This window comes from Equus quagga, chromosome 5, assembly GCF_021613505.1.
Source record: "Equus quagga isolate Etosha38 chromosome 5, UCLA_HA_Equagga_1.0, whole genome shotgun sequence".
In the NCBI taxonomy this organism is placed as follows: Eukaryota; Metazoa; Chordata; class Mammalia; order Perissodactyla; family Equidae; genus Equus; species Equus quagga.
The window spans coordinates 34,731,330-34,735,951 of NC_060271.1; the positions used below are offsets into that span (position 1 = coordinate 34,731,330).

A 4,622-nucleotide genomic window follows, 5' to 3' on the forward strand; every position below is an offset into this window, starting at 1 on the left:
GTGGCCCGCCCAGCTGGGTTTGCGCGCTCCCAGCGCGTGCGGCGGGGCTCTTAGGCACCCCCGACGGCAGCACCCCTTGGCGTCTACCCCCCGGGACCGGAGACAGTTTATCTCCTTTTCCTGCTGAGCCCGTTAATGTCGCCCACAAGAATAGTTAGTGGGAACGTCATGAACATTTCCTGGGGCCGGTGACTGTGTACACTGCACCGCGTGCTTCACCTCGTTCGACCTCGCGGTTCCCGGCGAAGCGGATGTTCTCCTCCTTTTATGGAGGACGAGGGCTTCCACGAGCTTAATGGCCGCAGGAGAGGCGGCTCGTCGGAAGCTGAGCTGGAGGCAGCGCGGGCTGCGCGACTGCTCATTCTGAGCTCTTAACCGGGATGCCTCCTCCTGCTGCTCCTCCTCCTCTCTCCCTCCACCTTCTCCTCCCTTCCTTTCTCTCCTCCTCTTCACCTTATGTACAATAGTGATATTTATATTTTTAGTGCTTTATTTTCCGTTTACAAAACACTTCTCACGCACCGTCTTGCTTGATTCTCTTAGAAGGCCCTGGCGACACGGGGGGCATAATTACGCTTATTTTACAAAGAGGAAGAGCAAGGGCCTGAGCTGTTCGATGAGTTTCCAAAGTTACAGCGGTAGGACTGGGGCTTTGAGGCGCAGATATTAATATTTATTTTATTATTATTATTTTTACAAGGCATCGGAGCCAAGCTTGGAAGGGAGACTGTCTCTTCCCTTAGCTCACTGAGAGGGGAAACAGAGGCAGAGAGCAGGAAAGGAATTTGTCTTCAGCGTGTGCAGTTGGAAGATCAGCTTTGCTCACCCGCGCGTGGCCCCCGAAGGCAAAGTGAAGCCAATTGAATGTGGAAACCAAGGAAGCAGTGTTGTCAGGCACTCAGCACCTGGGTCGCAGGCAGGAGAAGGATTCAAATGTGTGGAAGACACCCAATCTCCGTTAGATCTAAACTAAGGGAGCGGGGTTGGATCATGGCCGCCATCACTCTTTGACAGCTGGCACTGCCGCCCGTCGCAGAGACGCACCAGGTGGATCCCCCGCCCCCTTGCTTCCTGCTCGTTGCTTCTGTAATGTGTGCTGCTTCTAACCCTGCTGTCCCTGCTGCCCACCTTGATCTAACCACGAGCTTCCCTTTCGTTCATTTAACAAATATTATGAAGAGTCACTTCTTTCAGCAAGGTCACCCTAAGAACCTCAGTAAGTTTCTTCTCTAAATTCATCTAACACAGCAACTTGGGTAAAAAGTTGAGTTTTCAGGTCCGAGGAGTTTGGAATTGTTCACCCTGTAGCTCCGCTTGAGGATCCATAATGCGTGTTCCCACAGAAATGGCCCTCCAGGGTCCTAGCGTGAAAGACTGGCTTAGCCTTGTCTCACTCAGAGTTTCCCTGAGGTCTTAGGCCCTACGCTGGGCACTGGCTTGCGAGGGTAAGGCCCACACAAAGCTACCCCTCCAGGAGCTCACAGATAGGGGAGACGGATAAGCCAACAACTAATTGTGATACAGTTTTATACCTGCACAAATACAGGCATTTGCAAAATGCTGACAGAGCAGAGGAAAAGAGGGAGCAGTTCTACCTGGAAAACTGAGGGAAGGAGTCACAGTTAAGAGGCTATTTGAGTAGGAGTTTTCTAGGTAGAGAATATGGAAAGGGCATTCCGTAATAATAACAGCATATTAAGAGACATATAGGTATACCTTTGTGTTGATCTTTGGGCTAAGTATTAAATATCATTAGAGTCTTTTTTTTTTTGCATGCAATACATCAAACTGGGTTAAGAAACAAATGAACAGAAAAGTTGTGGGCTTCAGGCATGCCTGGATCCAGGGGCTTAAAACTATGACATCAGGATTTAGTCTTTCTTCTCCGTTTCCTAACTGTGTTTTCCTTTGTGTTGACTTTTCAGGCTCAGGCTGCCCTTCCTGGAGAGACGGCAGAATGACTGCTTACAGCTTGAAATCACATCCTTACTGACAGAGTTTCTTTCCCTGGATGCTCTCAACAAAAGTCGTGGGATTGCATCTTGTTGGTATGAGCTGGGTTACTTGTGCATCAGTGAACCACTCTCTTGAGAAGGGGCGTGGAATATTCGGACAGCCCAGGCCTGGGTCATGTGCCCCCTCCAGAGCTGAGGTGTGGTCGGCAGCTCTCAAATCTCATGGACTAAGAAGTGGGGAGAGGTGACTTCCCATGCAAGTTGTTTTCTGTTGGTTCATTGAGATCTATTCTCCACCCTTTTCCTTCCTAATCTGTGCCTCAGGAGGCCAACCTGCACGGACTGCTTCTGTGGGTCCCTTATCCTCTGGCTCACAGTTGAATTTATCCAATAGAAGACATCGGAAGGAGGTCAGAGGGTTGGAGGAGGATGGAGTCAGGGAATTATTCCACACGTCCCTTCCCTTCCAGGTCACTGCAGGTTGGCTGCATACATCCACTGAGCCTTCCGGCAAGGGACCCTCTTCATACAGGTCTCTGTCTGGTTATGTTAAAGTCTCCCTTCTCTTGGCCCAGATATGGTAATGGCTCCCTACCCTCACTCCTTCTGTGTCCCTCAACCCTAGCCACACATCTGTAAATAACCTTTCCCAAACTCACCTCAGGTTAGCCTTTTGCTGGAACCCCATGGTTGCATTCACCAAGAGCAATTCAAGTTTCTATTAGCAAAAGAAAGGGAAATGGTAAGGAGCAGGCAAGAGCAATAAGATAGCAATGCCGGTTTGGTAGAGCTGTTGCAATACTGAAGACTAGAGATGACAGTGGCTTGGACAAGTGTCATAAGGGAGGAAGTTGTGAAAAATAGCATGATCCTGGCTCTGTTTTAAAGGCAAGGGTAACAAAATTTACTGATGAATCACATGTGAGTTATGAGCATTAGAGAGGAGTTGAGGGAGGAAGCAGTTGGAAGACAGATCTGGAGCCCAAGAGTGAGCTCAGATCAGGCAGTGATTCGGGAGGGAGGCATGGTGGGTAGTTGAAATCATGGGCTCAGAGGAGATGACCCTGTGGACTAGAACACAAAAAAGTGCAGGGGGCAGAATCCAGCACAACATCAGTCTTTCCATGGTGGACAGAGGAAGAGCTGCCATCTCATGTTCATCAACTAGGTTGTGAGCAACTGGAGAACACGAAGGGGACCTTCCACGTCTTTCCTCTTTACCGTCATGTCCAGCAAGGCTCTGGGCACACAGTGTGTCAGAAACACTTGTTTGATGAACTTTATGCAGTTTCACATTTCTAACCCTCCCTTGCTCCTCACTGTGAGGTTTGAGTTACAGGCAGAGAGGAAAAGAGAGGGAGAAACTGATCCCTTGGGACTCAGTCCATTGAAAGTCGTGGCAAGGTTGACAAGCATTTTGCTCTGCTGGAAAACTCAGTAGAAACTGTGAGATGATGCTACGGATCCTGAGCCCCTCATCTCTTGCCTTTCAGGAGAATTTCCAGACAGATGATTTCATTTCAGATTTTGTTGTTCTTATTTGAGCAGACTTAAAAGTCAATACTTTAAAAAGTCTTTATTAGGTTTGTGCTATGGAAGTAAGGGAAGTGGTAAAAGATCTCTTTCTCACACTCAAATGTTGCTGGTGGGAAAAAGGATACAACCATTTTTGGCGATTGTTTGCCACTTTATCAAGCTAAATGTACACCCACCCAGAAATTCCACTCCTAGATAGATTTCTCAAGAGAAATGTAAGCAAATGTATACGCACACACACACACACACACACATACATAAAAGGCTCATGCAAGAATGCTCTTAACATCTTTATTCATAATATCCCCAAACTGGAAATGTTCTATATGTCCATCAAAAGAAGAATGGGTAAACTATGGCATATTCAGAGGAATACTACACAGTCATGAAAAAGAACGAACTACTGATACACCTAACAACATAAATAATTCTCGAAAGAAATTGTTGAGCAAGAGATGTCAGACACCAGACAGCTGTAAATGTACGACTCCATTTATGTGAAGTTCAAGACAAGGCAAAACTAGTCTGTGTTGACAGGCATCAGAATAGTGGCTGCTTCTGACTGGTGAGGTTGATTGGAAAGGGGCACAGGGCACATTCAGGGGTTATGGAAATGTTCTTTCCATGTTGTACATTTGACACATATTTATTGGATGTTTGCTATTTGCCAGGCACTGTTCTAGGCACTGGGAATATAGCAGTGAACAGAACAGACCAAGGCCCTGCTCTTATACAGACCTACCTCGGTTCTTTTCATTGCCTGCATAGCATCAATGCTTTTAAATAGGAAAAAAGTGGCCTTTCTTTAAATATAGCCAATGACAAGTCTGAGGAACTTGCTTCTCACTCATTTTTTAGTTGCTGGTGGGAAGACAGCAAAATATACTGGAAAGAGCATGAGCTTTAGGGGGTCTGCTCCATAATTAACTGGTTGTGTGATCATCCAGCAAGTTCTTTAAACCCACTGGACCTTACTTTTCTCATCTGTTAAATGGCATTGATGATACCTGCTTTGCAGGGTTCTTTTATAAAGTGCCAGACACACTACAGATCTCAGTAAACATTAGTTGATTTATAATCAGTTTACAAGTAAATTTTATTCAGGGCAGCAATGTGCTGCCTCCCTTGCAG

General features: G+C 46.7%; 1 protein-coding gene across 1 annotated transcript in view; it reads left to right on the top strand.

Annotated features, from left to right (window-relative positions):
* AKR7A2 (aldo-keto reductase family 7 member A2) overlaps positions 1–4,622 on the top strand; it is an 11,291-nt gene that overhangs the window by 4,613 nt on the left and 2,056 nt on the right. The gene's annotated exons all lie outside the window — the stretch shown is intronic.